The 22,148-nt window shown below is 50.5% G+C and overlaps 1 protein-coding gene and 1 long non-coding RNA gene across 2 annotated transcripts in view; one reads left to right on the forward strand and one right to left on the reverse strand.

Annotated features, from left to right (window-relative positions):
• The window catches only part of LOC135900901 (uncharacterized), a 435,375-nt gene that overhangs the window by 295,309 nt on the left and 117,918 nt on the right, over positions 1–22,148 (forward strand). The gene's annotated exons all lie outside the window — the stretch shown is intronic.
• Positions 19,382–20,621, reverse strand: LOC139055613 (uncharacterized). Its single transcript, XR_011511881.1, has 2 exons — positions 20,562–20,621; positions 19,382–19,667 (listed from the first exon to the last, which is right to left on the reverse strand). It is a non-coding gene; the product is annotated as an uncharacterized lncRNA (long non-coding RNA).

Below are 22,148 nucleotides of genomic sequence, written 5' to 3' on the forward strand. Positions count from 1 at the left end.
CATCCAAAATAACGCCCCCCCCCCAAAAAAAAAGAAGATGCACTGAACCTCTGGCACATGCATCGACAGTGAACAGAGCAAACAATCTGAAGTATTTTCTTCATGCAAGCCAACACACTAAGATTCTCAATGCATTTTCATTTCGCCATAAATGCATAGGCACAACCGGCTTGGCGCAACATCCACATCTCGCGCTGCAACAAATTGTGCAATGCCTCGCTGTTTCATAGTGCGGCCGATAGATTACGCATGACCAAAATTCAGCATTGTGCATACTTAGTAACTTCACCAATGAAGAACCCCAAGTTCTTTATGAGATTAGGATTCATAGGTTACTTCACACAATTAGTGATATCCATTTATCTATTTATACTTAACCCCTTTCCCAAGAAAGTGAGCCATTTGGAAGGCACCCTGACAGATAAATAGAACAATCGACAAAAAGTGATCAACCAGCGAAAAAGTCTGTTAATCACAGTAACGCTGACATTGAAGGCGCCTTAATTCCTACGTACGTTCCTTCGACACACCCGACTACGTTCGTAATGTTCCCACGAAGTGGGAAGCATTCTTTTATATATGCCCGCTCCGCCGCAGTATTCTGGAAAGCTAGCCACCGCTTACGCACTGCCGCATCGATAAGCGCGTCAGACACATATCTGACACAGTGGCTAACAGTAGTTTGATGGCGTCCGATGTAACGCTCGGCGCCGACGCTTCCCTGAAAACTCCCAGTCCCGTAGAAACGGAGGGCACAGATGACTTGCTCTAAGACGGTGAGCGAATGAAGCCCGCCACGCTGTCACCGCAGACGAGAGTCTTCGCCTCGCTCGTCACACAGCCAGCACACTGATGTCTTCGACAGGCGAAAATGACGCTGAAACTCCCCGCCGGTCATGCAGGTGAACGGGTCCGGACGGTCATACTGACGCTTGCTGCCGCTGGATGCAATGCCGCTGCCGCTGCTGCTGCCGCCGCCATGTTCCCGAGTTGAACTCGGAGGGGCTTTCGCGATGTACGAGTTTAGCACGAGTTCGCCTGTCAATCAAAACCAGAGGTCACGCCCCGCGCGAGGCATGTAACTATTGCGCGCGCACCCACTACAGTTGGGCCACGCCCAACTTATCTGCCGGCAACAGCGACGCGGTGTCGAGCCGAGAGGCATCAACAATCTTGACCGCCGACATAAAACACGCACAACGCACTGTCATCGGTGATGTACTGAGCACCACTATCGAAAACAAAGCGTTGACTGTCGCTGGCACACATCTTCTCGGGCTGAGATGGCCGCACAACACGGTTTCATTGCCTGCATTGCGGCGCGTAGCGCACAGTAAATAATTATCGGCACGTCACTGTAGGTGCTTGCAAGGCGTCGAGGGGGACGACGATGCTGAGGAGGGCTTATTGCAGCAGTCGTTTCAGATAGCTGCTCTGTCATCGGTGATGAAACGGAGCCACAACGTCGTAAACACGATCAGCGTCCGAGAATCGCTCGCTCTTCTAGGCCCAGTGCAATGACATTTCTTCATCACAAGCACTGCGCACTCAACAGTTCCAACACATCTCTCCGTTCGAAATCTGATTTCATAACTGCACACAAGAGTCCTCACCTGCCAAAATGCGAGTGCTGCGGTGTCGTTACGATATCCATCTGCGATCGCTGCTGGCTCCAGCAGAGGTAATCCGCAAGCACCTTCGACTGCACAACACACTCATATACTGCGTACGTGCCCTCAGAGGCGCCTTCACTGGGCAAGCGATGACAAGCGATGAATTCTGTCGCTGGGGAAGCACGCACGTTTCGCAATGTATCGCAAAGGCTTCGCGCACAAAGATAAACTGGTACATTTTCACTGAACTGCGACACTACGCACTCTAAAATAACATACCGCCATTTTACAGCGACAGCTGTTGTGTCGTTTTTAGTTGGTAAAGCGGGGGCCTTAATAGCCTAGTGAAGCGCCTGCGATGAACAGCCGTACCGCGGCGCTGCGTTTCTATTCCCCTAATAGAGAAAGAGTGGCCATGACCCTCCATGGATCATGACCGACTTTATTGAGAATAGCACTGCAGCGCCCCTAGGCGACTTATCACCGTATGAACGCCCTCGTGCGTGCGACCCGTTTCAATGTACCGCTTCTAAGCTTTCGCCTCCCTGTCGCCACTCACGGCAAGATGTGCAAAATTTAATAATTTGCTCGATCTCCGTTTATCATCACAAATTTCTAGCATTGAAAACGAAAAACAGATACCTAAAGAAATAAAAATGTGCGTTATTTTATTTGTCGCATTTTAACGTATTCGTTTGAGTGAAAGTGTAGGTGCAAGAATGCGCCGCATGTACACCGTTCGCATTCGATGGAGGATAGATAGATAGCGCCCGAAAGATGAGGCACGCCCTTGACGCGCCCGGGAAAGGCGTGGCAAACGGCTCACGGCAAGTGTGCTGACAGACAGCGGGGCAGTCACGGTATCGCTAAGTTGCGATAATCCGTTGATAACAATACGCGGCGCTGGCGCGTTTCGTTGTGCAGCCTTCTGCGCTTGAAACGTGGAAGCAGCGTGCCGCGCAGGGTGCGCTCATGTTGTCATACGCGACTTTCTGTCTACATATTTTTTGCCTGCACCTTCGGCCCGTTGCGCGCTATCTCCGTTCACTGACTGCCGTCGAGCAAACTCGGGCAAAACTCGGGTGAACGAGAAACTCGGGGCATCCTGCATAGCACCCCTGCACGCTACACAGAAGACAAGTGGAAGTGTGTTACAACTGTGGCGATTTGGGACATAGAGCTGATGTGTGCCCGAACCCAAGCAGAAAGAAATGCAGGGGATGCGGTGTAGCCTCCCCAGCCGAGGATCATCAGTGCACGCCAAAGTGTTCCATCTGCGGGGGTCCTCACCTCACTGCGGACCGCAAATGCAAGCAGCGATTCCAGCTGCCCTACATAGTACGACAAAGACGACGACGGCGCAGGCGCGCCAAGATGTCACAGGTGGCCCAGGAAGTTCGTTCACGTGACTTCAGTTTGACAAGCGCGCCTGGACGTGCGCGTACGCTGACTCCAGCGTATCGTCAACGCAGCCTCTCCAGAGGGCGCTCCCGGTCTCGCTTCAGGGACCGCTCCCACTCCCAGGGGCGTTCCCAATCCCGGGCGCGCATCCAGGAAGGACCTGGACCCTCATGGGCGGACCGAGTCAAGCCCAAGACTGACAAGGCGCCAATAAAGGTAACGCAGGTAACATTGCCAGAGCATAGGGAAGACCCCCGAGTAACACAGCTCTTGCAAGAAAACGCTAAGCTGAAGGCAGAAATTCAAAAGATGAAGGCCGATTTCGAGGCCTTTCGGCAAGCAAGCCTACAGCAAAGGCAAGAGTCCTCTCCGGCAAACGGAGAAGCGCAGGCGCGTACTGCTAAACGTAGGGCCACGTCCTCGCAGGAGGCAGCCGAAGAAACCGCCACGACAGAGGCAGCGATGCAACGTTCGCTGGACCGTTTACAAAAATCAGTGAATGAATTGATCAAGGGCAATCAAATGCTGCTCTTCAGAGTACAAGTTCTAGAAAACGTGCAAACTAAGTGCGCTGAACCAGTGAGTATGGAAGTCGCTCCAGCGGCAGCTAGAGAAGCTACAGGTAGCGTCCTAGAGGCCCTCTCGAGCCTTAACAATGGCGGGCCACACAAAAGAATTTATCATATGGCAGTGGAACTGCGCCAGTTTTCAGAGGCGAAAGGCCCCACTGCAGCAACTTATCGCGACACAGTCGAACAAACCACATGTTATCTTACTACAGGAAACTAGAACTGAAATTTCGTCATTTCCAGGTTACCGAGCTATCTCGGCAACCGGAGAGGGCAAACTCGGCCTGGCGGTCCTAGTTGCAAAGAAGTGTTCCTTTCAAGAGCACAAATTGCAGTTGGGCAACACGAGGGCGGAGGTAATGCTTATCGAAATCATTCCCAGCAGCTGGCTTAAAAACAGCGTTTTCATTTTAAACATTTACAGTTCCCCGAGGGACCGTCACCAGGCATTCTTGTCGATTATAGCCAAGGCGGCGGCGAAAGCGAGGGATGCTCCACTTGTTGTAGCTGGAGACTTCAACGCGGCGCACCAGGCGTGGGGTTATGTGAGACACTCCCCTAAAGGAATAAATCTACTTCAAGCGGTTACAAACTGCTCATTAGAGCTGGTTACGGACCCACAGTTTCCCACGCGCATCGGTAATTCAGTCTCGCGGGACACCACGCCGGATCTGGCCTTTGTTAAGAATGCCACCTCTGTTAGTTGGCACAATAAGCAAGAAAACCTGGGAAGTGACCATTTTATTGTGGAGATTTCTCTGGAAGTTGCCGCAGCCCCCCTTAGGGCGTTCACCGTAGTAGACTGGGACGCCTTCCGTAAACGCCGGGGAGAGGACTTGGAGGAGTACGAGTCCTTCGAAGACCTCTTAAGGAGAATCAAAGAGGACGTCAAGGCTGTTACTAAAACAGTCGAAACTGATTTAAAAGTAAACAGGATGGATGCGCACTTGGCGCACCTGGTAGAGGCCAAAAACTCATTACTCGCCAGATGGCAAACACAGAGGCTCAATCGGAGGCTGCGTAAGAAAGTAGCGATGATAAATCGTGAAATCGAAGCGTATTGCCAAGAATTGAGCAAGCAGCAATGGAACGAGGTTTGCTCGGCAGTCGACGGACAGATGCGTACGGGAGGCAAATGGAACCTCCTGAAGCAACTGTTAGATGACTCCCAATCCAAAAGCAATCAGGCCCTAGCTGTTGATAGAATAATTCATAATCTTAAAGGAAAGGGGCTAACAGATGCAGACATACTTCAGAGCCTAAAGGACAGGTATCTCCCCCTAGGCCCCACGGAGAACGAGGACTACCCAGAGTATACAGGCGAAACCATGGAGGAGCTTGATGCCCCGGTGACTAAAGCGGAAGTCAGAAAGGTGTTACACGAGCTAAACGGCCGCTCGGCGCCCGGGCCGGATGGCATCTCCAACAGACTCCTGCGTAACCTCGATGAGAAATCAATTGAGAAGCTTACGGAACAGATAAACCGCACGTGGGAAACTGGCTGGGTGCCACAGGACTGGAAAACGGCCTCTGTTGTCCTTATCCCGAAAGCAGGTAAAACACTGACACCCGAGAACCTTAGGCCAATCTCGCTCACGTCCTGCGTGGGCAAGGTGGCTGAGCACGTCTTCCATGAGAGAGTAACGAGATACATCGAGGAACGAGAACTGTTCCCGTGTAACATGGTAGGCTTCAGGCCTTCTCTATCCGCGCAAGACATCATGCTTCTCATCAAAAGGCAGATTATCGACGTGAACACCAGGGATGTTAGAGGCATTTTAGCGTTAGATCTCGCCAAAGCCTTTGACACCATCACACACAGATTCATTCTGGAATCCATCTCGCACCTGAACTTAGGGAAACGCTTTCACGCTTACGTCAGCTCTTTCTTAAGGGACCGTAAAGCCACTATTAAAATCGGTCAACTAAGATCCGACGAGTTCAAATTAGGGGCTAAGGGCACTCCGCAGGGTGCAGTAATATCACCCCTCCTTTTCAATATAGCGATGAAAGGCCTCTCGGAAAGACTGGCTAGGGTCGAGGGCACGAATCATGCGCTCTATGCGGACGACATCACCGTTTGGACCGGTGGGGGGTCCGAGGGGGCCGTGGAGCGTGCCCTTCAGGAGGCCTTGGATATTACGGAAGAATACTTAAAAGGGACGGGACTCTGTCTATCACCCTCAAAGTCAGAACTACTGCTTTATAGACCGGATCGCAGGGGCAAGAGGCACTCTACCCCTCTCGAACAGATTCCTATTAACCTATACGCAGAATCTGGTCAGATGATTCCTAGAGTCGAATCGGTCAGGATTCTAGGTCTGATTCTAAATGCAAAGGGAAGCAACAATCAAACTGTTGTCCGCGTCAAGGCAAAAACGGAAAACATGCTCCGATTAATCACAAGAGTCTCGAACCGCAGAAGCGGCCTCAGTGAGAGCAATCTTCTTAGGCTGTATCATGCGTTCCTGATGAGTCACATAAACTACGTAGCATCGGCGCTCAATTGGTCCCGCTCGGAGGAGGCCAAAATTGATGCGCTGTTGAGAAAAAGCATTAAACACATACTGGGAATTCCCACTAGCACCAGCACGGAGAAGCTCCTACAATTAGGGGTTCACAATACCCTGACGGAGGTAGTCGAAGCCCAAAGAACGGCACAAACCGTCCGCCTCTCGTCTTCGAAGGCAGGCAGAAGCATATTAATGTCCGCAGGTCTAGCCCCCTTGGCAGTCGACGAGAATGCCATCATGCTCTCTCACACCGTTAGAGCAACCTTTCAAGTTAGCCCTTTCCCTCGGAATGTACACCCCCAATATAATGCAGCTAGACGCAAGGCACGAGCCCGCTCTCTCATTGACTTTACGCACAAAAACCTGCAATTAACCACCTATGTAGATGCTGCCCAGTATGGGCGCACGGATTCATTTGTAGCTGTTGTAGCTGATCCTCATGGGAAAATTCTTAATGCAGCTTCGGTAAGACACACCACGGTAGCGGCGGCTGAACAGGCTGCCATCGCGCTAGCTATGAATGACCCCTCGCGGCCTTACATCTACACTGACTCGAGATCAGCCATACGAGCGTTTCTATCTGGCCTAATCTCAAAAGAGGCGGCGGCTATAATCAAGCAAAGACCGCCTGATGCTGTTCACACTATCGCATGGTTCCCGGCGCACATGGGATCCAATGTACATTCCAGCAAACCCAACCCGAATGAGCTAGTTCATGACCAGGCGCGAGGTCTAACATTCCGCAATGGTCCTGATACGCTAAGCAGTCGGGATTGTGAGCATAACTCTGATCCTCTACTCTCTTTTAATGAAATAGTTAAACACTATCAGCTTGGGCGCAGGCAATTCCCGCTGCCACACCCACAGCTAACCAGACCTCAATCTTCCACATTGAGAATGTTACAAACGGCATCTTTCCCTTCGAGAGGAAAGTTTAGCCGCTTTGCTCCGGACATCGACCCACACTGCCCCGAGTGCAATGAAGAGTATTGCTCGTTAGCACACATGCTCTGGCAATGCCCTGCGTTACAAAACGCATCTTTTAATCAACAAGAGGACTGGGAAGAGGCCCTTAAAAGCGGCGATCCCCAGGACCAACTAAGGGCTGTCCAAAGGGCCCGCGAACGGGCGGAGGACCATGGTCTTCCGGCTCCAACGTGGGAGCGGCCCGCAACTACGACTTAGTAGTTCCTTAGGACCTTCATAAAGTTTGTTGACTGACTGACTGACAATGCGGGGCCCCTTAAATAGGCCCACTAAAATCGGAGGCGAGATCTTGCTCGGGTCAACGTCGCGCGACGTGCACTGCTTTCCTTCGGTGCTTGGCGGCTGTTCCCACTTTCCTAGGTGACGTTGCACCAGCTTGGCCCCGCTGGCGGGTACCCCTCGAGGCAACCATAGCAAATTAGGAATCCATCCGCCGTTTCGGTTGAGCAGGGTCTTTCGAGCATCCTTCTTTTTTTTATTTATGAATACTGCGATCTTGTACACAAGATCATAGCAGGTGGGAAACATTGTGTTAAGATACAGAATTACAGACACAAAGAGAACAAAATTGCACATAGAAATTCAACAAGAGAATACAGCGACAAGGTCAATTAACAACAATCAATTCAAATGCTCTTGAAATGAATGTAATTATGCCTGTCTGACAACATCATCCGTGAGGTTATTCCAATCAGTGATGGTCCTTGGAAAAAAGGAATACCTTTTCCTCTTTCCCGTTTGTTCCTTGGAAAGGAACAATTAACTCGCGGATTTAATGGTGGTATAGAAAGAGAATGGCGATTTCTAGTTTGGTACCCCGAGGAATAGATAAGGATATTGGAGGTGTCAACACGTCAACCGTAACAGGTTCGGCGACAGACATCCGTAATCGGTGCACTGCGGCGAATTCACACCGGCAGTGATCCGCGCGGAAGCGTTCAGAATCGCGAAGTTTGAACGGTCGTGGGCTTCGTGAACGGGCGGTGCATGGGCGCCCTTTCTGGCGACCGACGGGAACGTCACCCGAGATGCGCGTCACGTGACGGCTCTAATTACGTGCTCGCGAGCGTCCACAGCGTGCACGCCTTAGAGGAGCTCTGCCGCGAAAGTTCTGCCTCGCTTTTAATGCGATCACAATTCTAAGCATACTCGACGCACTCTCCGGTATCTGTCTGCCCATCTGTATAACATTCTTCTGTCGGCTTGCAAGGCTGCGAAGGCACTTGTGCGTTGCTTGAGGGGCGACTGGCCAGTGGGAACGCCTTTGTCTCAGTGGTGCTGGCCGCGCGCGTGCACTAACTCATCGCGTCTTTATCCCTCTCTCTCTTTCTCTTCGTCCTCTTTTCCGTATGCGATCGTGGATTCGTGCACGATGAACACGTCGTGCACGGATTTACTTCCATGCGGTAACCGGAGCTCATATATGCAGGTAGTGCAGCCTCGTCTTGTCTTGTCTTGTCTTGTATCCCAGACAGTGGCTCATACCCACTATGGCGGATTGGCAAAGAAGCAGGCGGTTTTCCGTAGGCTTACATGTAAAGCAAAACTATATTTAAATAGTGGAGCGTGAGACTATAGAACTGTAATTTAGAAGTGTAATGAATATATCAGGAGTTTTGATAAACTAAGAGCAAAGAAATGAAGTAGAAATTTTTTGCAGATCCTAGTTTTTTTTTCCTTCTTTTTTCGGTGCAGCAACCTTATTATGCGAGAGCGACGCCATTCCAAAGATGAGTGCCACTTTGCGTTGAAGTACATCGTGCATGTCGTATATTTGCTGATAAGCGCGTACATGAATTGCTTCAATCCTGTGCGTCGTCAAGAAAATGTCCAAAATAAAGAATTTCCGGGTTTAAAATACGCGTAGTTTGCTATAGCACAATATCAGATCAAGACTTCTTTAAAAAATAAATAAAATGCCTTATAACCACACTTCTTAACAGGAACCTCTGTCCATGCAGCGCACTCACTGCAGCTAATGACTGCGCAGTAATTCACGAAAAAAAAGAGCGCTTGCTGCATTGATTGCATAACGCAGTAAAAACGTGGCGACAGACAGTCCCATGAAAGGGCATGAAAGGGTACTTGAAATGAGTGTACACTTTAACGACATTAGGTAAGGAAAAGCGAACGCAATAAAAAAGAATCTTGAGTAAAGCTTTCTACAGCTGCCATTGTCATTACTTTTTCTTCTTTTTCACGGTGGTGTGCTTCGCAAGCGTGGCAGGCACAGTTGCGAAATATCCCCGCGGGCAGCGCGACATAATCGTCAGACAATCATGCGACACTTGTTAATCGGGTTCATGGGCGCCCCTGGCGGGCACCCGAAAGCGCTGGCAAAGTGGGGGCTGTGCTTTAGCGGCACGTTGCACATGGCTCGACCCCACTGGTCGCCGCACGTCAGCCAGCAGTAGAAGGCGAACAGCAGCGTGGCGTCCGAGTGAGGGGCCGGCACTTCGAGCGAGGACGCCACTTGCAACGGGCCGCGCCGCGACTCGTTGACGTCCCGGAAGACGTCCCAGACGACGGCGACGGCAGCGGTCGCGGCCACCAGGTCGGTGTAGCCGTACTCGTCCGCGTTCTGCGAGCCGAGGCAGCGCCAGTTCTCCCGTAACACGGCGTCCGGGTTCGGACGCCGCCCGACGAAGTCCAGGTACAACGCGCCCGCAAGTCGGCTGCCCAGTCCTCCCAGCAGGACGCCCGGCCGGGCGTCTCTCGCGTACCATGGATAGCTGAGCAGCTGGGGATTGAGATGGAAACCGTCGAACATGTCGCCGTCGGCTGCCTTGTAGGTGGTGGTGAAATTCTGCCGGCCCTGCATGTAGCGCGCAACCGCTATCGCGTTCCTAAGTGGTTGCTCCGGATGGACATCGGGAAAGTCGTCGTACAGGTGAAGCACGGCGGCCTCCCGAGACGCGTTCACGATGTCGAACGCCGCTGGAAGGCGGGTTCCGTTGGGCGGCGGGAACGCGTCGCCCACCAGGGAAGAGCCGTTCCAGCTCAGCAGCCTGCGGAAAGACCCCGCTAGAGGGTCTACAAGGTCTTTCGCGAATTGTACAGCTGAAGCGACGTCGTGCACCAGGAAGTTGTCCAAGGCGAAAGCGTACGCCAGGTAGGCGAAGGTGACGCAGTCCTTGCGCTTTTCCTCGCCAGCCACCGATTCCGACTGATAGTAGCTGTCCAGGAGGCGTCGGTTTGTGTACGGCACCAGGACTTGAACAGCAAACCAGCCCAAGAAGTCGGCCATGTCCTCCTCTCCATGCTGCCGCCATAGAGCGAACAGCGCCCTGAACTGTGCAACCCTCTCGACGATGATGACGCTGAAAGAGCGCAGCGATGCGTTCAGGTAGCGCGACAAAGTGGCTTCCCAACGCAATTCCGACACTGGCGGTGTCATTGACAGGAAGGCCGCTGGGTCTGGCCCGCTCGGCTTGTTGGGATCCTGCACTTGTATCAAATCGTCCAGCGAATTCTTCATCGCCAAAAACGTCTTGTAGAGCCGCTCCTGGCGCTGCTCGTGGTCCACCTTTTCGCGGTTGGAGGCGAAGCTTTCGTACGTAGCGCGAAAGTGGCTTCTTATATGCACGGTGGTCATGTGCTCGCCTATTCTCTGGTACATGCTTTTGAACTGGTCGTCGCCTATGAACTCCAGGCTCCGCTCGTTGTCCTCTGCGCTGACTATGACGTCTACGAATACTGCCTGGTGCACGCGCTGCGACATGAAAAACATGGAATCTAGGACGTCCGGTCGAGCGATGCGATCGGGCCACGGGAGGCCCGCAGCCGCCAAAACGTCTTTCACTTCTTGCACGTTGTCGCGCTCCAAGGGGGAGAGGCAGGCTTGGATGCTGGTCAGAGCCTTGTTCTCCACACGGGGCGCGTTGTCCGTAAACACATTTGCCGAATCACGTTCCCCGATACTCGCGCCGAACGCCGTGACGCGTCTGGCGACGTCGTTCAGGAACCTGGCTCAGTTTTGCTCGCAGATCGGCTTTTTACCCATGCGTATCGACGATCCGCACACATACTGGTAAAAGTCGTCGCACGGTCGTGCGTCCTCGTCCATAGTCAGAGACAGCAGCTTCTCGTACTTGACGCAGGTCTCTGTGACGCAGCGCTGAGCCGTCGCTGCAGCAGTGTGCCGGTCGCCACCACCCGCGAATAACACCCATATTAAGGAGGTCGCCAAGACCACCACCACGACCGCAAGCAGCGCGGTACAGAAGTCGGCCCGCAGCGAAGACCGGGCCATGACCAGCGCGTCCGGGCTGGACCCGCTGCTCGTGACCTTCGAGTACGCTCGCGCATTGCTGATCTCGCTGATGCGTGACCTGGGATCGGGCGTCTCGGCGTCGGCATCCGGAACGCGCTCCTGGGCCATGCCCCTGCGTCGAGACCTCCACGGCAGGCGGCTGACGAGCCACTGATAGAATGAGGGCGCCCTCGCTCGCCCCTCGTCGCAAGCGGTCGCCTCCGCGCGGTGTCCCGGGCGCTCTTGCTGCCAACTGACGCGACCGGCAGATACGCCGCGCTTTCTGGAAGAAGCGCGACTGCTTGGCGTGCCGCGACCACTGGCCGCAAGAGTTTGCTCCAACCTGGGAGACTGGGACCCCTCTGTGGCCAGTGAGGCGCATTCCAGAGGCGACAACACGAGCGAATCTCTCAGCGACTCCACCTGCGACTGGCCGGGCGACATTCTGGCGGCCTCTTCAGCCGAGTGCTTCGGTGACCGTAGCCGCCCGTGGAGCGACGCGTGTCCCTTCTTACCGCCGCTGGGTGAAGCCAAGCCACTGGGCGATCCGCAATAGCTCGATATGTCTCTGAGCTTCCTCGGCGAATCCGTGCGAAAGTCGCTGCGCGGCGGCGAGTCGCTTTCCTCCGTTGCTTGTCCGGCGGTGCGCGGCGTCGGAGGAACATAGCTCGTGGGCGATACGCGGCCCTTGGGAAGGTATCCCGGCAGCTGCTCCGCGAGAGAACCTTCCCGCGTCCGGGCCTTGGGCGAGCGACTTTTCCTCGGCTGGGACTTGCCCGCCTTCTTGCCTTCGTGGCCCGCTTGCATGCTCGACTATACTTGTCAGAGAAGCGGATTCGGCTTGCAGAGTTAAAGGGAGCTCACGCCGTTATATCCTTATCGTTCCAATCCAATGGCGGGACGGGGGCTGACGTGGAACGCGCGGCTTCTTCCTCTTTCCCGTCGACGTTTACGGCATATTTATCCATAGCTGCGAATACGCCAAGCAGTTGAAAGGAGAAAATTGTCGTCCACCCAATGCCATAGTGCACGATCAAAGCTACGAAGGCTTGCGGATTCATGAATTCCTCTCCATCTTGCGAATTTCTGCACAACTCATTTGCCATAGTAAGGCAGTCCTCCTACCGAAGAGGAAGAGGTCTCGAGAAGTCTCGTGCAGTTTTAATGAAAGAAGACCGTAAAAAGAAATCACAGCAGTCTTTTCGATCATCACCTGATTCATGGCTGATCCTCCAGAGTGGGTTGGACCGTTCCACTAAGAAACAAGAGCAAGTTCGAATTCAAAGCTGCCAGGTAGCGCTGTCTCTGAGTTCGGGATCTGATACGATATTCACGGTCCCTATGGTTCAAGTTGTCGCTTAATTCGCCCTCGCCCCGCAATCTGCTGGCGTCCTGGTTAGATAGTACAGCGACAGCCTCGGAAAGGTGTTGTTCCTGGCTCAGATCACCAGACTAAGGCAGCAGCAGTAGTAGTAGTGCAAAACATTGAATTAAAAAAAAGTCGCTGTTTTGCCCGAAAGACAGAGCACCGATTGCGATAACAAATTAGTAGATAGTTATACGAAGTAAGGATAGTTGTTTTATCGACCGTATAAACTTGTAAACATTCACTTACTAACTAACGAGCGTTGTCGTTACATCCACTCTCAAAACAGCACCCGCGTAACGTCCCCCGTGGGAAATAAAGACACAGCAGATGCTTCTAATAACTACTTGCAGTTGGTGTTTACTCATTATGTAGATGTTCCATACCCATACCCCTACCCATACTACCCATACCCATTTTTACCTTTGGTAATCAACAGAGAAAACCAGCTGGCTCTCCAATTATTTCCGAAACTGGTATATTTTCTATGTTATTAAATATGAACGTTCAAAAAATGCAGCGGCCCTGATAGAATTCCACACGAATCCTTAAAACGGTATGCAGAACCTATCAGCAAGTATTGGCACCTGATATATTCAAAATAAATACGTGAAAGCAGCCCCCCAGCACAGTGGAAATCTGCTAAAGTTGTTCCAGTTCATAAATAAGGAACAGTTTCATCGCCAGCAAACTACTGGCCTATATTTTTGACTTGTAGAATGCTTAAACATATTATCTTGAAGTTCATTACAGAATTTGTAGAAACTAATCATATCCTTCATCCAAACCAGCACGGCTTCCCTAGTGGTTTATCCACTGTTACTCAAATAATAGAAATCACTCATCACCTTGCACAAGACCTTAACAACCAGTCTCAAATTGATATGCTCTTTCTGGATTTATCAAAAGCCGTTGACCGCGTCTCTCATGCGAAATTAATTTTCAAGCTTACGAACATACTCGGAGATGGGCTGGTGACTTGCTGGGTAAGTGATTATTTGTCCAACAGGAGGTAGTTTGTGCATCTAGGAGACCATTTTCTTGATCCTGTTCCAGTTGTCTCCGGTGTACCTCATGGCGCTGTTCTGGCTCCCGTCCTTTTTTTGCTCTTCATAAATGATATTGCGAGAGAAGTTAACGCTAAAATCCGACTGTTTTCGGATGACTGTGCGCTTTATCAAGAAATCCAGAACATTGATGACCAAATTAAACTCAATAACGCATTAAATAAAGTTGGGCAGTGGTGCTAGGATTGGCAGATGCCAATCAATTTGGAAAAAAAAAAGATGGTTTCAGTGTCTGCTACAAGGAAAAAAAGAAAATTAGATTATTCTCATTTTATTAACAATGCCAACATCCCAAGTGTTTCCGAGCGTCGTTGTTTAGGACTCGTCATTACCGGCACTTCGAGATATAAGACTTTCCTCGAGGATACAGAAATTTGCTCACCCGCCAGCGTTGTATCGCTAACCTTCAAAAAGGTGCTTTAGACCCGGTACGTTGGCAAGAGTGAGTACCGCTCGTTAGACAATCACAAAGGGAATAGCGCCGGTTCCTCTCATAATACGTTTCGCGCATAGTATCGACACACATCTACCCCAGCTGACACGGGAACTTAATTACACCCACTCTATCGCCAACGTGTCAATGAGCGAATGGGTGCACACTTGAACATAAGCGCGCCGTATATACGCACAATAAATGACGGACTACATCGATAGCGCAGGAACGGTCGAAGCTGACTGTTTCGTGACGGTCCACAAGAGTAGAGTAACCTAGAACGTACACTCTAACAAGAGTAAGCGAGTTACTAGCGATAATACATCTTTCCTACGGGGTATTACAGGGTACAAAACAGCTACGTTTCAGGCCTTGCGTGCAGCAAGCACAAATCTATCGCAACTGAGCACACCCGCGAACGATTGGGCAGAAAATAATCGGATAGCGACCGCAGTGAGGAAGTAAAAGAATGTGACAATCCGCTGCTTTAACGTATGTTCAAATAAAGAACGAAGAGCAAAACGCACTAATCCTGATTTAATCCATGAGCGGAAACTTTGGATAACTTGGAATACATACAAGCACAATATACGCTGCTCGCGCCGTTTGCACATAGCTTAATTGGCTTCGAAAGCGCTTTTACATGTTCTCTGAAGTTGTGGTCAAAGCTTTGTTTCGTCCACCCGATCACCGTCTACGAAACAGAGGTTTGCTAGCAGCACCGGCGTCATACAAATTCATTGTAAACACGGGGGCAGCTGAGGCAAGCAATGGATGCGTCACCACGTGATCAAACATGGCAGCGCCCACGGGATCACCACGAAAAGGGTCAATGCAGCTTCGCTGTAAAAATTCTCCGCGCCAACTGCGCAAACATGCTAGCGCCACTGCTTGCGCGTTCGTCCTCTTTTTCCACAGCTGGCTCTGTTGTGCAAAAACTATCATCATCAGAAATGGCTCGAGCATCGTCGTCTTGCAGAGCTGGCTTCGTTGCCACTCGTCATTTCAGCGTAGAAGTTCATTTGTCGTCGTAGGCCACGTTTAGGGAGGGGGGGGGGGGTGTATGAGCTTAAGGGGGTTTCTGTAGTCAGACCGCGAGCATTTCGCATTGGCATATACAGCTTCGCTGTAAAAATCGAATTGGGAAAAGTAAAGTAGAGGAAAATACCAGGGTAACGGCACAGTCACACTGCTGATACATGTAGCCGACATGAACGGAATATGTCCTCCATATGTTATATTAAGGTTAGAGCTTGGATTGGGAGAGCTTGTTGAAGTCCATTAAGACTTCGGTGCTGAGGAAACAGCAAAACACGGAGAAACACGCAAGACAAAGGCACTGCACGTCTAGGTCAAGAATATGCTGCCTTTCTCGCATTGCACGTTTTTTTTTTCAAGCCTCTAAAGCGTGCTTTACAACAATTCTTTTTAACTTTGCGGGAAAGCAAACTTGTCGCATACGCAGAAAATACAATACGTTCCACTTACTGTATGTGTGTGAATCTAGACCAGATTGTATATCCAGAATAGGCGATTGAGAAGAGCAGAATAATTCGTTCGAAGATTCTGTGGATGAGGAAAGTAAAGGCATCCGTCGTAGACCAAGTGGTAGCTTACGCAGTTGGGACACGTTGTGCTTTTGTTTGCTCGTTGTTTCTTTGTTGCAACGAGAGTGAGTTATACACTCCCATTGTATTCACCGGTGATGGTCTTGAGCCATACTTCCTCGGACTAGCTCGAGACAAATTTTGAAGAAGGAACTTCTTCCGGAAATGAAGACGCTCGAGAAACTCTTCGGCCCGCTTGCCGGGGAATCCCCTCTTCTTCAGATCTCTCCGATTCCCTTGGATTCCAGTACGGCGCTTTTATTACCTACGCCGGCGTTTCTGGAACTTTCTGATGGAGTCGTGCTCCCATAGCATGAACAGAGCCTGGGAATCTTCTAGTCATTTCTCGCTTTTTCGGCCGCGGCCACAGTGACTCATCCGTCGGCGCACGCTCGGACTGTCCCTCCCTCTCTCTCGCTCTCCTCGCCGTGTGTCGAGGTCCGAGAGGGTGTTTAGGCACGCGCCACCTTTTACCTACTTTTGGAAATTCTTGTATGAACTAAGACGTACAAAATTAAAATTCTGCTTCCTGCAGTGAATGAAGTTTAGCTTTTTCTCTTATTTGCAACAAATTTCATTCAAATCGATGCTGCGTCTAATAAGAACATTTTTGCGATTCACATTTATCCGAATTGGGTAATGATAGTTGGCCCCGAGCTAAAGCCTCCTTGTAACAGCCCGTGATGCTGGCACCTAGAGTTCAGTTAGAGTTGTCCACAGAGCTTTAAACAATGGTGCTTGTAGATGGTCTTTACTGCAAGGTGAGTCGATGGCTGCCAGTCAGGATGCTTTCCCTTCGTTTCTTTCGCTGAGATTCACTACCATTGATGCGAGGTTGAGTTCATTGATGTGAGGAAGTGGTAGTGCTTGTGGGTATCTTACTTTAAAGGTGAAAGTGCAAGCCTGTCGAAGTTGAGTAACATTGAATGAGCAAATAGGTGCTGTAGAAATGTGCGAAACAAACTAAGTTTCGTGAAAGTGAATAATTGTCATTCACTTGAAAGTACTAGCTTGATGCTACAAGGGAAACCCAAACGGGCTCCTCTCAGAAGGCTTCCCAGTTCAAGATAAATTCATGCTGGTGTGGAGACCGAATGGAGTGCTGCTGCCTTAACTATAGCAGTCATCGTGCCAGTAATGCTAACCAAGAAGCTTCAGCAAGTAGAGCGAGAGCTAATTAACCGACAACTCTGAAGTGCAAGAAGATTCAATAAGCAAATGAGTTGTGTGGAAAGGTTGAAGATGCTTCACGAAAGGGAGAATTATAGTCCGCCTGAAAGTAGCACGAATTTTACAATAAGAACCCTTTCTGAGCTATTTTATGCACAAGACGCTTTCCCTGTCATGTAGTTGCATTGCTTTCTTTTGATGTTTTGGGAACAGATGTGGGGGTGTCCAATGGAAAGAAATTGGAGGACGCTTAAGCTTCGCTATCAAGATTGGAACGCGACAGCGTTCCCATCGACCCGCTAAGGGGTGTAAGACAATGCGCTACGGCGCAGGGATCACTTACGAGGCGCCCCGCATCCGACTTTGCGCCCACCTATCACACGGAGAGCGTCGAGCAACGCAGCGTTCGGCGCGGCAACGAAACGTGCACCTGAGCAAACGGAACGAACCAAAGAACTCGGTGTCTCGGAGGGGGAAACGATCTACGCCAGCCAAACGTCGTGATCGGCACGGGCAGAGAGATAGATAGATAGTAATCTAAAGAAAGGAACGGCGCTTGATTCTGCACCCGCGTGGGAGCACGGCGAAGCGTCGTCAGGGGAGAGAAAGTCGGGGCCGCGCACAGCCCCAATGCGCGCATGGCACGCCACCTGGCGGGACAACGCCGTACATTGAGAGGTGGGGGTCTTCTGTGTTTGCCGCAAGATGGCTCTGCGTGTGCGGTAAGCGCAGAACAAATGTAGCGGAAGCGTACTTCGCTACTCGTGTAAATGCGACTTCTGTAAGTTACATGCTCATAATTACCGATATACACCGCAGTATAACTTTCTACGGCACGTTTTTAAGGCAACACCGCGTTCACTAGAAGCGCGTTTGTACCGCTTTCAAGCATCGAACTCGTGGCTGAGTGGTAGCGTCTCCGTCTCACACTCCGGAGACCCTGGTTCGATTCCCACCCAGCCCATCTTGGAAGTTGCTTTTTATTTATGAAGTGCCTGCCGTGATTTATCGCTCACGGCCAACGCCGCGGACGCCGACCCAGACGCCGACGACACCGGCTTTTCTGCGACACGAGCTCCTCAACGCTATCGCGTTAAAACTGGTTGAAGCACCGCAGTCAACTGTGGACGAGGAAGGGGAGCCTTAGTCTGGAGCCAATGTAGGTTATTCGTCTACATTTTCCTATCAAAGTGCAAACCAAACAGCCCCAAAGCAGAGGAAGGTAAAAGCAGACAATACGGACACTGTCTAACGAGTTATTCTTTATTGAGAAAACACCAATTATACAAGCACATGTCTGCGATTTACACATATGCCACATCACTTCACAGCAGGTCATCATTCACAACTGCCATCTGTGTTTGGAAAGTGTTGCATAACTATGTAATTTTGTTATCGAAGCTTGGCTTATCCATTTATCACCATTATGGTTCATAATGTAAGCTTCCATAATCGCCAGTCTGCCTCTAGAGTCTGTGATGGAGTACGTTTACCTAGGTCAGTTACTCACAGGGAACCCTGATCATGAGAAGGAAAATTACAGAAGAATAAAAATGGGTTGGAGCGCACACAGGAGACATTCTCAGCTCCTGACTGGAAGCTTACCATTATCATTGAAAAGAAAGGTATACAATCAGGGCATTTTGCCGGTGCTGACATATGGAGCAGAAACTTGCAGACTGACAAAGAAGCTTGAGTACAAGCTAAGGACTACGCAAAGAGCGATGGAACGAAGGATGCTAGGCATAACGTTAAGAGACAGGAAGAGAGCGGTTTGTATCGAAGAGCAAACGGGTATAGCCGATATTCTAACCGACATTAAGATTAAAAAAATAGAGCTGCTCAGATCATGTAATGCGTAGGTTAGATAACCGCTTGGTCATTATCATGGTCACACAATGGGGTGCCAAGAGAAGGGAAGCGCAGTCAAGGATAGCCGAAGTCTAGGTGGGGCGACGAAATTAGGAAATTCGCGGGCGCTAGCTGGAATTGGTTGGAGCAGGAGAGGGATAACTGGAGATCGCAGGAGGGAGAGGCCTCTGTCCTGCAGTGAATACAAGATAGGCGGCGGTGGTGGTGCCGCCGCCGCTGCTTGCTTGCTTGCTTGCTTGCTTGCTTGCTGCTGCTGCTGCCGCTGCTACTGCTGCTGCTGCTGCTACTGTTGCTGCTGCTGATGATGATTATCTTGGCGCATGACATCTCTCTTTGATTGCATACTAATCATAGTTGCATGATTGCAACTATTATTTGCATGCACAGTCCCGGCAATCTGTCACGATGTGTGAGCCATATGAAACCTTTCAGATAGTTTTCATGGTCCCTTGGAAACTTGTTCAGAGTTCTGTCTTACTGACCGTCGTAAATGAATGTCTACATGTGAGAGGAACGCACAAGCGCACAACGTATTGTTTTACCTGTCAACATGCTTTAGCCGTCGAATAAGGCGTTTTATTCACTATATGTCAGCCTGCGCTTTACTGTGAAAAAACAAATGAGAAAGAAATCAAGAAAAGAATGTCGCAGTCCCCGCGGTCTCTCTAGAGTGGGTTTAGCGCAGCAGGAATGTCTGCAGACTCTCGGCGGTGTTGTTGAATTGCTTGTTGCTGTGTAAAACGTATTCTCCCGTGGTGTTCATCGAGAGAAGAATGATGGCCACCACCACGGTCTTCACGAAGGCTCCTGTCAGGATCTGCAAGGACGATCGTGCGGGAGAACTACATATCTATACGGTAACAACTTACGAATTCTAGCTCGCGTTTTAATATTTTATTTGCGTTTGGTGCCTTTTGTGCAGTTATAACATAACGCATACGTATAGTAAGCTTAGATATCCCAGCACTAGCTGTGCTTTAAGGTTTGCTGCCACTCACTCACGTTGAGGGAGGATGTCTCCTCGACAGCTCTTCAGCTTTGTGACCTGACTGTATTAATAGTATTGTACGCTCTCCGTTAGTAATAAGTAACTGAACAAACTTAAGCTGGAACGCGGCTACTCGTCCCAAGGGCGTAGGTATATATGGACTCGCAGTCGACACAACCAGTGCGCGACCAATCCCAGCAGCCAATCTGTTTCAGTGCCGGACGCCGCGCGACGGCCTATTTAGATGACGTCACACTGACAAAGCGCGAGCCTTCGTTGACGACCACGGCAAATGTGGTACAAAATGTGGTACGCTGCTTAACAAAAGAAATTGGGATTCCCTCATAAATCTAAGTACAAGACAATTTTTACATTTCGCCTCCGTCGAACTGCGGTCGCCGGCGCCGTGAATCGAAACTGCGACCTCGAGCGCAGCTGCGCAGAACGCCACTAAGCTGGCGTGCCTTGATCCTTTGCCTCTGAGATTCGCGCGTTGCCGGCGCGCGCGAAACTCAGAGGCCATGTTTGCTCGATCGAGGCAGTTGCGTTGTTCGTTAGTTGGCGGTGCCTCTCGTTCTCAACAGGCGCGCACCATTCCGTCTCTCGCTTTTCTGAAATAAACGCAATGCTCGCGCGATCCTCCCCATATTCGCAGTGCCGAGAAAAAAAATGTATTCGAGAACTGTGACGGGCCCCGCAATGCACCAAATGTGCGAAGCTCACCAGCTGCTTACGCGTGACCGGCGCAATGTCGTGGAGCAAGACCAGCGGCAGCGAGACCGGCATGATGGTGTTCACCGAGGCGCCCACTGCCACTGGCAAGCCGAAGTACAGGGCGTCATGCTCCGTGTCCGTGGACTGCGAAAAAAGATTGCTGCGTATCGATTGTGTGTCTTTGTATGCCCGCTCCTTGACTCCGCAACAACTGTCGACTTGAACGCGAGGTCAGTACGAGCGAATTCATCGAGCCTCAGTTGGTTTAATGCGAAAAACTGTAAAGTGAAACGTTATTTCAAAACTTATTGCGGAACAAGGTAGGAACTCACCGCGCCTTTATCCCTCTCTCTCTCTCTCTCTCTCTTCGTCCTCTTTTCTGCAGATGCTAAAACTCAGTGTCCTGCAAAAATTGCTAGAGAGAACGCTGGTGTCTACGGTAGCTGCAAGTGCTTAAGCCTGTATGCGATCGTGGATTCGTGCACGATGAACACGTCGTGCACGGATTTACTTCCATGCGGTAACCGGAGCTCATATATGCAGGTAGCGCAGCCTTGTCTTGTCTTGTATCCCAGACAGTGGCGCATACCCACTATGGCGGATTGGCAAAGAAGCAGGCGGTTTTCCGTATGCTTAGATGTGAAGCGAAACTAGATTTAAATAGTGGAGCGTGGGACTACAGAACTGTATTTTAGAAGTGTAATGAAAATATAAAGAATTTTGATAAACTACGTTAGCGTAAAGAAATGAAGTAGCAATTTTTTGCAGATCCTAGTTTTTGTTTCTGCTTTCTTCGGTGCAGCAACCTTATTATGCGAGAGCGACGCGATTGTAAAGATGAGTGCCACTTTGCGTTGAAGTACATCGTGCATGTCGCATATTTGCTGATAAGCGCGTACATGAATTGCTTCAATCCTGTGCGTCGTCAAGAAATTGCCCAAAATAAAGAATTTCCGGGTTTAAAATACGCGTAGTTTGCTATAGCACAATATCAGAACAAGACTTCCTTAAAAAATAAATAAAATGCCTCATAACCACACTTCTCAACAGGAACCTCTGTCCATGTAGTGCACTTTCTGCAGATAATGACTGCGCAGTAATTCACGAAACAAAGAGCGCTTGCTGCATTGATTGCATAACGCAGTAAAAACGTGGCGACATACAGTCCCATGAAAGGGCATGAAACGGTACTTGAAAAGAGTGCACACTTTAACGACATTAGGTAGGAAAAGCGAACGCAATAAAAAAGAATCTTGAATAAAGCTTTCTACAGCGGCCATTGTCATTACTTTTTCTTCTTTTTCACGGTGGTGTGCTTCGCAAGCGTGGCAGGCACAGTTGCGAAATATCCCCGCGGCCAGCGCGACATAATCGTCAGACAATCATGCGACATTTGTTAATCGGGTTCATGGGCGCCCCTGGCGCGCACCCGAAAGCGCTGGCAAAGTGGGAGCTGTGCTTTAGCGGCACGTTGCACATGGCTCGACCCCACTGGTCGCCGCACGTCAGCCAGCAGTAGAAGGCGAACAGCAGCGTGGCGTCCGAGTGAGGGGCCGGCACTTCGAGCGAGGACGCCACTTGCAACGGGCCGCGCCG

Source organism: Dermacentor albipictus, chromosome 2, assembly GCF_038994185.2.
Source record: "Dermacentor albipictus isolate Rhodes 1998 colony chromosome 2, USDA_Dalb.pri_finalv2, whole genome shotgun sequence".
Taxonomy (NCBI): domain Eukaryota; kingdom Metazoa; phylum Arthropoda; class Arachnida; order Ixodida; family Ixodidae; genus Dermacentor; species Dermacentor albipictus.